We start from the raw sequence: 12844 nt of genomic DNA, 5'->3' as shown, positions 1-12844 counted from the left end.
GTGGTCAGGCATAGGAAGGTGTTTCATTCTCCTTGAATGTAGGTTAGGAGACTTCCAGAGCATGACATCATTCCTGTTTAGTTCTTCAAGGACAGCTGAGAGATGAGAACTTAGGAGAGAAACATCCTGCCGTGGCCTTTGAGGCGACAAACAACCCTGGCAGGACCGGAAAATGTGCTCACGTGAAGACGGGTTCTTTCCAGACTTGTTGACAAGAGGGATTTTAGGTCAGCGTTTATCCTTCAGGAAACAACAAGGAAGCAGGAATCATTCTGCGTTCTGTCAACGAGGTGAGCAACCGTTTCAGAACTGGAGCAGATTCCTGACATCAAACAAAAGCAAGTGTCATTTGAGGCTGTGACGGAGTTGAGCAGGGGCATCTGAACGTGCCTTTGGACTTGGGCTGAGTCCCAGGGTAGACAGAAAGAACTCCTCTGGAGTTCAATTGTTTCTAGTTTAGCAGCTTGATTCAAAATTAAATCCCTCAGCTACAAGTTTAAGTGCACACCATGAGCCGGGCTGGATGGGTAAATGGCGCTGTACAACCCATCACTGCGGTCAGAGAAACAATGGTAATACTCTTATGTTTGTTGTCCTACTTACTTGTCCTCATCTTGTGAGTTCAAAGAATTAAAGGAGCCATTTTCATCTGCATGGCTACTTATGTCAAAATTTGTAAACATTAGTGTCCCTGAGAGGAAATCAAATTTGCTGAAAGCCAAAGAGGATCTGTGACAAAGCACAAATGGGAAAAAAGTCCAGAATCAAGCCATAAAGGTCATTCCCATCAAGGATGAGCTGAGATGGCACCTAAGACACAGAGGGTTGACAAGGGAAGGCAGGGGAATACAACAGGATTTTGAAGGACACTTAGAATATAGGGAGAAGATCGACCAAGTAAATGGAACAATCTAAACACAATTAGAAAGCAAAGGCGGCAAACTCAAAGGCCTATGGGAAGTGTAGGGATGCGTCAGGTAGGAGGCCCGCCAGCCTCCTGCCATCATGTCCAAGCTTAGTGCCTTCAGCTGCTGTCTGAGCTGATGCAAAGGCCACACAAAATAGATGGCAGGGCCATATAAGGACTTCATGCCACCAGTTTCCTCCTGATGTGGAGGGAGGTGGGACTAAGTGTAGGTCATGAGGTAGGAAATGGGAAAATATACAGCATTTGCGGGATGGGGCTGAAGGCAGGGTGGGTCTCAAGCAGGGGATGGGATGATGAGGGAGAGACTGGCAAATGTGACGATTAAAAATATTCCTGCTTTTTTTGCGTTGTTATGTTGAAACAATATATTTAAAAAGAATTATGGAAAGAACCCAAGTGTCCATCAACCAATGAATGGATAGAGAAGATGTGGTGTGGTACACACACACACACACACACACACACACACACACACACACAAACACACACTGGAATACTACTCAGCAATGAAAAAGAATGAAACCTTGCCATTTGCAATAATGTGGATGGAACTAGAGGCTCTTATGCTAAGTGAAATAAGTCAGTCAGGGAAACACAAATATATGATTTCATTCATATATAGAATTTAAGAAACACAACAGATGGGGGCAGAATGTCTGACTTCAGCTTAGGTCATGATCTTGCCATTTGTGAGTTTGAGCCCCATATCTGGCTCGCTGCTATCAGACAGTCAGTGGAGAGCCCACTTTGGATCCTCTGTCCCTTTCTCATTGCCCCTTTCCTGCTTGTGCTCTCACATACATACATACATACATATTAAAAAAAAAAAAGAAACACCACAGATGAACATGGGGAAGGAAAAGAAAAATAAGACAAAAACACAGAGGTAGCCCAACAGTAAGAGACTCAAATACAGAGAACAACCTGAGGGCTGCTGGAGGGGAAGTGGGTGGGGGGATGGGCTAAATGGGTGATGGGCATTAAGGAGAACACTTTTTGGGGTGAGCACTGGGTGTCATATGTAAGAGATGAATCACTGGTCATATGTAAGAGATGAATCACTGGGTTCTACTCCTAAAAACTAAGACTACACTGTATGTCAACTAACTTGAATTTATGTTTTAAAAATTTTTTAATGAAAAAGAACTATATCCAATGGAAATGTGTTCAGAGGAGCCAGGTAGGATCAGTGAGGATTTGTACATGTTAGCCGGACATTGGTGCTCACGTATGATAGTTTTGAACAACAGAGGGCCTGCTTTTGTTATTAATTATGGAAGAAAATGCATGTGGGTCCATCTTTTGAATTTCCCTGATTTATTAATCTTAAGTATTTTATATGAAAGGAAGACCTCAAAACAAAGTGAACCAAAAAGTATCATGGACATCTAAGGTGCCTATTTTAATGGCTTGATTTTTACATAAGGTCATTTGAAAGGAGCAAAAACAGTTGAAATTCTTTCTTAGGGAGTAACAATTCAAAGGAGTAAGAAAAAAGAACTTATGTTTATTATTATACCTCTAAAGTACTATTCTCTTTACTACATATTTTAAATAGCTCATTTCGTTTAGTAGGCACTGTAATTTTCAAAAATCTATAGATAAGGAAAGTGAGATTTCATGTGTTTTAAAAATTTGCTGAGGATTACACAGTCGGTGTTAGGGTATGTGTGTAATTGGGATGGCTGGAGTGGAGCTCACCGTGAATCATGTAAGGGGCACCTGGTTTTGCTGGTGGAGTTTTCGGTCTTGGTCTAGGACTCTATGGTTAACAGTGATAAGGCATTGGCTTTTGTTGTTATTAGTAAAAATAATTTTCCCCTTTGGAGTTTAAAATTTCTTAATGATTCTCTTTTGTGTCAGCCAGGGTGCTACCAAGAGAAACAGAACCAGTGGAGCCTGGATGGATGGATGGATGGATGGATGGATGGACAGATAGATTACAAGGCATTGTCTTATCAGGCCAGAAACTGATAATGTAGTGCACAGATGGAATTTCTTCTTCTTCAGGGAAACCTTGGTTTGGCTCTGAATCCTTCAACTGATTGAATGAGACCCACAATATGGCAAAAAGATAATCTCCTCTATTTAGAGTCAACTGATTGCAGGTGTTAAATACACTTACAAAATACAGCTGACTCTTGAACAACATAGGTTGGAACTGCACAGGTCCACCTATACATGGATTTTTTTCAATAAACGTATCAAAAAATTTTTTTTAAGATTTACAACAATTTAAAAAAGCTTGCAGATAAACTGCAAAGGCTAGACATACCAAAAAAACTTCAGAAAAAATTAGGTATGTCCTAAATGCATAAGATTAATGTAGATACTAATGTATTTTATCATTTACTACCATAAAGTATACACAAATCTATCATAAACATTGAAATTTATAAAAATGTATGCACACAAACACAGACCATACACCGTGCCATTAACTGTCAAGAGAAGTGTGTATAAATATAAAGATGTAGTATTATGTCGTAACTGCATAATATTAACTATAGGGCAGGTGGTACTATTGTAATAACTTCACACTGCTTCCTGTTGCTATTTCAGTGAGCTCAGGTGTACCAAATATCCACTTAAAACACATTGTGACATCAGGGCACCTGGATGGCTCAGTCAGTTAGGCATCCGACTCTTGATCTTGACTCAGGTCATGATCTCATGGTTTGTGAGATGGAGCCCCGCATCAGTCTCCGTGCTGAGAGCCCGGAGCCTGCTTTGGATTCTTACTCCCCCTCTTTCTCTATGCCCCTCCCATGCTCATGCTCTCTCTCTCTCTCAAAATAAATACACTTAAACAAAACATCAAGATAACAGGAGAAGCAATTCTGTCATGCAAAAGGGAGCAGACAAGTTTCCAGGTGCCGTTAAGAAAACCATTGTGGAGAATGACTATCTGCCTGAGCAGGTTCTTAATGCAGGTGAAAGTGCCTTATTATGGAAAGAAATGCCACAGATAACATGTATAAGTAAGGAAGAGGAGCGACTCAATAGGATTTGAGACAGGAGGGCAGTTCACTACTGTCTTGTACAAATGAAGTCAGGTTTGTGATGAGGCGTGCCCTTCTCTCTAAAGCTAACCCCCGAGCCTTGAAGGGAATGATGAACACCAGCTACTGATCTTTGGTTGTATGACAAGAAGACCTGTACAACAAGAACCCTTTTCTGGACTGATCCTTTGCCTCTGAAGTCAGGAAGTACCTTGTCAGTAAGGGATTACCTTTTAAATTCTTTTGATATTGAACACTGCCCCTGGCCATCCAGAACACTGTGAGTTCAACACCAAAAGTGTCAAAGTGGTCTAACTTGCCCGTGAACACAGTGTCTCCTATTCAGCCTCTAGATCAGGGGTTCTTAAGGATCTTTAAGGCTCATTACACATGATACTCTCTGGAAAGGATTGTCAACACTGTGGAAGAGAACCGCAATGGAGAGGACATCATGGAAATCTAGAACAGTGAAATGCCATCACTGTTACAGAAAAAGCCATGAAAACCACCAAACCCCAAACAATACATTCCTACTAGAGAAAACTGTCCGGATGTTGTGTATGACTTCACAGGATTTATGAAAGAGATTGTGGATATGGCCAAAAGATGGCGGGGTGGGGGAATGAAGGATGTTAAGACATGGATCTTAGAGGAATTTATTTTTATTTTATTTTATTTTTAAAGTTTTAATGTTTATTTTTGAGGGAGAGAGAGAGAAAGCATGAGTGAAGGAGGGGCAGAAAGAGGGAGACACAGAATCTGAAGCAGGCTCCAGGCTCTGAGCTGTCAGCACAGAGCCTGAAACGGGGCTCGAACCCATGAACTGTGAGACCATGACTTGAGCCGAAGTCAGACTCTTAACCAACTGAGCCACCCAGGCGCCCCAGAGGAATTTAAGAGCTAATAGGCACTATACCAGAGAAATTTAACAGGAGAAGACTTGATGGATGCGAATGCTTCCAAACCGGTGCCGGATATTGAGGAAGAAGATGTAGACAGAAGAAGCAGTCCCACAAAACAAACTGACGTTACATATTCTGGCAAAAGGGCTCTGATTATTCAATTGCATTTTACTTCTTTCATGACATGGATCTGTCTATGATATGGGCACCGAAACTAAAGCAAATGGCAGAAGAAGGGTTGGCATGGAAGAGAAGCAATTTTAGAGAAACAATTAAGCAAAAAAGTCAGGCAGAAATGATGATATATTTCCACAAAGTTGCACTCAGTGCGCCAACCTCTCCTGCTTTCTTCTCATTCTACCTTCTCCATATCTTCTTCCTTGCCACCCCTGGCAAACAGCACATTTAACTCTTCTTTCTCCTCTTCTTCTTCCTCCTCCTCCTTTTTCTCCTCCTCCTCCTCCTCCTCAGCCTACTCAATCCAAAGAAAACAAGAATGAAAACCTTTGTGATGATCCACTTCCACTTACTGAACTGTAAATAATCATTATGCCACACAGTGAGTAAACTTTTTATCTATTGTATATATATGTGTCTTCATGTGAAAATCTAGCAAATGTAAGGCAAGAACCATACGAGGCTTAAAAACATTGTTTTTAATTGTAGTGTAATTGACACACCTTGTTAACACTGGTTTCAGGTACACAACGTAGTGATTTGACAACTCTGTAGTTAAGCTGTGTTCACCACAGTGTAGCTACCATCTGTCACCATACAGTTGGGTATATTCCCTGTGCTGTATCTTTCATCTCCATGGCTTGTCCATTCCATAACTGGAAGCCTGTACTTCCCACTCCCCTTTACTTGTTTTGCCCATCCCTCAGCCCCCTCTCCTCTGGCACCCACCAGCTTATGCTCTGTACTTATAGGTCTGTTTCTGCTTTTTGTTTGTTCATTCATTTGTTTTGTTTTTTTAAATTCCACAAGTAAGTGACATCATATAGTGTTTTTCTTTCTCAGTGTGAGCTGTTTCACTGAGCATAATGCCCTCTAGGTCCATCCATGTTGTAGCAAATGGCAAGATCTCATTCTTTTTTATATAACTGAACACCAAAACCCAAATAATCTGAGTAGAAATGGGCAGAGGATCAGAATAGACATTTTCCAAAAAAGACTTACAGATGGCCAACAGACATTAATTATCAGGGAAATGCATACCAAAACCACATTGAGCTATCAACTCACACCCACCAGAATGGCTGGCATCAAAACAAAACAAAAACAAAAACAATAAAAAAAAAATAACAAGTGTTGCCCAGGATGTGGAGAAAAGGGAATGCTTGTGTGCTGTTGGAAGGGATGTAAATTGATGCATCATTGTGGAAGACAGTATGACAATTCCTCAAAACTTTAAAAATGGAAATACCATCTGAACCAACAATTCCACTACTGGGTATTGGTTCACACGAAGAAAATGAACACACAAATTCAAAAAAATATATGCACCTATTCAAAAAAAAAATTGCAGCTCTATTTACCATAGCCAAGATGTAGAAGCAAACCTAGTGTCCATCAGTAGATGAATGGATAAAGAAGATCAGATATGCATACACAATGGAATATTACTGAGTCATAAAAATGCATGAGGTGTTTTGCGTCACCATCATTGCCTAAAATTCATCTTGTAGAACATCGTGTGCGAGGCTTGTTTAGAAATGGAGAGCCTCTCCTTATGTAACCATAAAGTGAGTGATATTTAATATAAAATCAACAATGTATTAGTTTTCTTACTGTTTTATAACTTTGCTTTCAAAGAATTATATTCCAATACAGTATGCCTCTCATTTGTAATTGGAGAAACTGCATATCAGCCTATCTTCACAAGCAAGTGGTTTTTAAGAAAATGTAACAATGTTCCTAGTACAGTATTAGGACTATGGCTGTAATACTGTATGCCATTAAAATTTTATAATGAATCATTCATTAGTAAATAGGCTGGGCTACATTGAAGAAATTGCTTTGATTGTATTAGACTATATCATAAAGCAATCTTATGGCTGCTTCTTCATAATCAATGCATGAATCATTATACCTGTCAATAAATATGAATTTCTTTTTCATGTAATCTTTTCATTTTTGATGCCTAGTGTTAGTAATACATACAACATCTACAGTGATTTGTGTCACATAAGACAATATTGATATAACTACATGAGATCATGTAAACAGTACAGTCCTGTGAATGTATTTTCTCTCCCTTCTGATTTTCTTAATAACATTTTATTTTCTCTATCTTACTTTATTGTAAGAATACAGTGTATAATACATACAACAAACAGAATACATGCTAATTGAATTTATCAGCAAGGCTTCTGGTCAACAGTAGACTCTTAGTACTTAAATTTCAGAGGAGTCAAAAGTCATACATGGATTTTCCACTGCATGAGGGTCTGTGCCCCTAACCCTTGCTTCGTTCAAGGGTCAACTGTATTTTGACAGAAAGCACTGGATTAGTAATTGATTGAATCTCTATAAACTATAGCTTTGCCAGGCTGACACATAAAACTAATCATCCTACCTCCCAATCGCACATAATTCTGCTTTATAATACAAAGATAATCCTGACCGGGCAAAGAAAGCAGTGCTATTTAATGACATTAAAGATTCCCTTCAGGGTCAGGAAGGGTGTTTGTTTTCTTGCCACTCCACAAGAGGGATGTTTCCATTTTGTGGCTTAGATGTGCCTTGGCGAACTGTGGCCCAGCCAAGTCCTAGCCTCCTTATCTTGGATTTTTAGAGAGAGGGTCAGTAGGTCTGCTAGTAGTTATTCTCACTACCTTTTCAGGGGGTTGATTTGGTTCATAAAGGAATCTAGGGCTTTTAGAGTTTTCTCTCATTGACTCAAATAGGAGCCTCAGCAGTCACAGCCTGAATGCAGTAATTGGCTCTGAAAACCATTGTGCGCCCTCCCCCCCTCCCCGCCCCGCCCAGGACTTTCTTTCATAAACACTCACAAATGTACACAATTTGGAGAGTCCTGATCTGTGGGGGCTTCATGCCCCAATGACCTTCAGGAGGTTGGTGGGGGTTAAAGTGGGTCACTGACTTAATACATTGAAGTACAGCTTTGAGAAGATGGTCACATCAACAGAATATCTTGCCTAGTATCTGCTTGACTATAAACTCTCAAAAATACTTCCTAATGATGGTTACTTCTGAGAAACATCTATGACCAGTACTCAGTCAGCAAATACTTCTTCCTGGTAGGTTGGTACCATTCTAAAATGTGCATGGAGGCACCTAGGTGGCTCAGTCAGTTGAGAGTCTGACTCTTGATTATGGCTCAAATCATGATTCCAGCGTCATGGGATCAAGCCCCGCATTGGGCTCCACGCTGAGCTTGCTTAAGATTCTCTTTCTCTCCCTCTCCCTTTGCCTCTCTCCCCTGCTCATGCTCTGTCTCTAAAATTAAAAATAGAATAATAAGTTAAAAAAATAAACTGTGCATGTGCCTGGAAGTGTATTCACGAGGCAAAAACCAGTTTATTGTTTTTGTTTTCTTTTTTCTTTCTTGCCTTGCTCCCTTTCTTTTTATCTCTACATTGTTGTGCTTTCTGTTATAGGCTTCTGGTGGACAAAGGGGACTGTCTATTCATGTACTAGCATTCATTTATAAGACTACAGTAACAATTTAAATAACTGTTGAAATTCTTACTACAATTGAATTTATGTAGAAATGCACTTTTAATGCTATTTTATTGACGATATTAATTTTCCTGGATGATGACTGACAGTTATCATATGACACTTCTCCTCAAGAGCCATCTTGAGTTGCCTATTGTCTGTGCATTCAGTTTGAACCACCTGCATGGATTTTAAGGCTTGCGGTCATCGAACTGCACCTCTCCTGACACCCCCATCTCCCATGAGCCTCCAGCATGATTTTTCTCTCCTGCTACCTGTTCACTCATGGCTTCCTCTCTGTCTTGCGTCTGTGGTATCCCACCTAGACTGCCTTCTCCTTAGCATTTCATTTTATTTAAACCTAAGCATCAAGGTTGCTCTCAATCCTCACCTTTTCTCTGTAGCATTTTCCTCCTGCACTAATTCTGTCTCCTCTTCCTTTCTGACCCCCATCGTGTTTATCGCCTTGTTGTACAAATCTGGCGCTTGATTGTATCTTTTGTTGTCCTCTAGGCCAGTGCTTCTCAAAATTCGGTGGCCAGAAGAATCATCTGATCTCTCAAAAAATTAAAAGTTAAATTACCATATGACCAGCAATTCCACTTCTGGGTACTTCCCCAAAAGAACTGAAAGCAGGATCTTGAAGAGATAATTTTTATATCCAGGTTAATAGCAGAACAATTCACAAGAGCCAAAGGTGAAAATGGTCCAAGTTTACATAGATGAATGAATGGCTAAGCAAACGTGATGTGCGTGCACACGCGCACACACACACACACACACACACACACACACACACACACAGAGGAATACTATTCAGCCTTCAAAAGGAAGGGAATTTGTACCCATGCTACAACAGGGCATTCTGCAAAGTGAAATAAGCCAGTCACAAAAAAGACAAATACTATGTGATTTCACTTAGATGGGGTGTCTAGAGTAGCCAGATTCATAGACAGAAAAATAGAAGGGTGGTTGCCAGGGGCTAGGAGAGGGAGAAGGGGGTTTGTTTAATGAGCACAATGTTTTAGATTTGCCAGCAAGAACAGTTCTGGAGATTGGTTGTAAAACTCCAGGAATATAAATGCTACTGAACTGTATACTTAAAAATGTCTAAGATGGTAAATTTCACTCTATGTATATTTTCTCATATTTTTTTTAAATAAAAGAATAATCTGGGAAGAGAATAGAAAGGTTCTGAAGGTGCTAGGCCCACCTCCTGAGATTCCTAATTTTGGTGGTTTTGTCTGGGTGGGAGGAAGAGAGAAGTCTTTATGTTAATCATCACGCTCAGGTGCATGGAAGTAGGTGGCCTTCATGACAAGCTCAGAGATGCCACTAGCTTTGGCACATATGTTAAGTGTTGTCTCCAAGACTGTTGATGCATCACAATCAAAGGAAGGAAATCAGTATTTCGTGAATACCCAGATGTGAATCTTTCACCCAAGCAGTTGAAATTATGTATATTTAAATGTAAGACTACCAAGGATCAAAACTGCCCGTGATCACGAAGACGAAAAGCAGAAGAGCTGGGAGTTAAACCCAGGTGTGCCGGAGACATGGCCAGGCGTCTGCCATGTCACTTCCTATTCTCAGGACACAGGGATGCTAGGCTTCCAGCCTCAGTGGCTCCAGCCATGTGACTGGACTCTGGCCCGCACAAAAGAAGCTTCCAGACCTGGCTCTTAAAAATGTCCTGCCTCATCCCCCAGAACTTCCTTCTCCTTCCATGGCAAGGGTGAAGGATGTGAGTTCTGGAGAGTGGTCCCGTGACATGGAGAGTGGCTGGCAGACCTACCCCAGACTGTAAGGTGAGTCAGAAATGAATATTTACTGTGTTAAGCCAATGAGGTTTTGCAGTTTATTTGTTACCACAGCTTATTTTATCCAAACTAAATCCATCCTTGTCCTTTTCATGGCAGTATGTCACTTCCTAAAGTCTAGAAGATAAATATCTCTGGTATTTCCCACAGCACCAAGGACAATGTTAAACTTATAGAAGTTTCTCCTCCCCACTTAAAAAAATACCCAAATATCCTTTTGGCATTGATGTGGTTTATGAAAGTGACAACAATTCCAGGCTGTAAGAGAATGAGCTGGAAAACTCACTCCTCTGGCAGTTGAAGGAGCCCCAAGAGGACCATTTAAGTAGTTTTTAACTTCAATTTCCTACTCCCACCTATGTCCCCAGTTCTGTTTCTACGACTGCTCGTGTTATTTTTCTAAATGTTCAGAAAGTCAGTGTTTTCATTTTAGCCAATCAAATGTAAACCAAAACACTTAAGAAAATGTTCATGATTATTTATAAATAAATTATTCTTGCCAAATGAGTTGGATGCTCAGGATTGAGCTCATGTAGGGCAAATTAGATACATTCCAAAATAACCAAAGTCATCTTCAAGGCCCTCTGTGGAGTGAGCCTGCCAGGCCGTAGAGCTTCTGATGAACACATGGCCTCCTCACACACAAAAACAGGAAATGGAAGTGGGAGACTTATGTTTGGGCAAGTGGAAGAATGAAGATAAACAAAGACAGCTTCTCCAAAGCTGGAATCCACCAATGTATTCTTTTGCAAAATGTTTTCTGGCATTGTGTTTTCTCTTTGGTATGGTTGCATATGGCAGAGGCATCAGTGAGCCCCAAGATATATTTTCCCCATTTTCTTCAGTCAGAGGCTCACCAATACTTAGCCAGGCACATAGCCCTACAGAATATACTTCCCAGTCTCATTTGCCAGCTGTTTGTAGCCATAGAACTAAATTCTGGCAAATGGGATAGGAGAGGGAGTGATATTCACAAGACCTAAGGGACAGGGGCCACCTTCTGTCCCTATGATCCATTCAGCATTGGAATATAAGTATGATGCCCAATGATCTATCCTGGATCATAAGAATGAGGACCAGACCTTTGAGTTGGTGGAACAGAAAATTGGAGGCACTTAAGGCCTAGATGATCCAAGAGCCACCATAAAAGCCCTGAACTGTCTACTCTGAGACTTTTTATAAGAGAAATACGCACTCTCTACCCTCCTATCGTGTTTAAGCCACTATGATTTGGGACCTTAAAGTTAGTGGTAAGTTGGATCTAACTAATATCCTGAGCAATTATCTGGCTTGATTAAATGTTTTGTTTATTATCTAAAATGCACATACTGGATCCATAATGCAGAAACAGGTAAATGATGTATGCATGTCAATCTGTAGTTTACATTAAAAAAATAGTCAAGGGCTAAAAACTGTAGTTTGGAAATTTTGCCACTGAATATTTACACTTGAATACTATAAACACATGTCAGACTCATAGTTTTCATGGCAGAAAATAGTTTGTGTTCCAATCAAAATTTAAAGAGTTAGGGTTTGTATTAAACTGAAAACCAGGTTGTAATTTTTAAGCTTATAAACAAAGGTATCTTTGCTCTCAACACTATATTGTGTCCTTAATTATTCTGAAGTTAATGCTTGAAGACAAAAAGTTGATGAATCAGAGAGTGGGAGTTTCCAAATGCAACACAAGCTCACATGTACAGATATACACACACGCAGACACACAGGCATACACAAAATTAAAATTGTGCACTTCTGGTTAGATAGCTCCAATTCAGCTGGAGGAAAAAGAAAAGGTTTTGGTCTATGACAGTTTTACTTTGTAAATGCAGGATGCTAAATGATACCAGCACATCAAGTCTTCTTTGAGCTCTCCTTGTTACGTGAGAAAAAATACATATTTTATGAAAGAATAAATGTGTGCATCTCAACCTGGATTTTTTTGTTCTTTCTTCACGTCAGAATCAGATTCAATTCAATAACGAATTTAATTCAATAATCGTTCCTTGAATTCCTATGTGTGATGGGCTATAGGCAAGCCCCTGGTGACATGAGGACAAGTGAGTCATGGCTGAGGCCACATCCAGAGTGGTCACAGAGGGGCCAAGGACATAAAGAGCCATGGCATGATACACAGGGTCTCTATATTCCAAAACTCCTACTATGAACAAAATGCTCTGGGAGCAGACAGAAGCAGTAGATCCTATCTGGGGTGAGAGGAGACACCCAAGGAAGTCTTGCAGAGTGAATAGAATTTCTGCTGGCGTAGGAAGGGGAGGAGATATTCCTGAGAAAGAACAGCAAGCGTGAAGGAGAGGAGGGTTGTGAGTGCACATCTCTCCTGGGAATAATCGTGAATGGGACGCAGCCAGGAGGCCTCAGCTGGCACTGGTGGCCAGGAGAAGGCGAGTCTCGATCCTGAAGGCAGGATCGGGGCGGTCATCTCAGCAGCCACACCCACTCCACCTGGAGATGGCGCACTTAGAAGGTATTACATGTTAGAAAACA

The 12844-nt window shown here is 40.5% G+C and overlaps 1 long non-coding RNA gene across 1 annotated transcript in view; it reads left to right on the top strand.

Annotated features, from left to right (window-relative positions):
• Nucleotides 1-5406, top strand: part of LOC115296667 — an 8345-nt gene extending 2939 nt beyond the window's left edge. Inside the window, exon 3 of the long non-coding RNA XR_003910991.1 lies at nucleotides 5304-5406. This is a non-coding gene — a long non-coding RNA (uncharacterized LOC115296667). The remainder of the gene's footprint in view (nucleotides 1-5303) is intronic.
• Nucleotides 5407-12844: the final 7438 nt, after the last annotated feature.

Source organism: Suricata suricatta, chromosome 7 (genome assembly GCF_006229205.1).
Source record: "Suricata suricatta isolate VVHF042 chromosome 7, meerkat_22Aug2017_6uvM2_HiC, whole genome shotgun sequence".
In the NCBI taxonomy this organism is placed as follows: domain Eukaryota; kingdom Metazoa; phylum Chordata; class Mammalia; order Carnivora; family Herpestidae; genus Suricata; species Suricata suricatta.
Note: the sequence above shows the minus strand (reverse complement) of the source record. Positions and strands in the feature narration are given on the sequence as shown.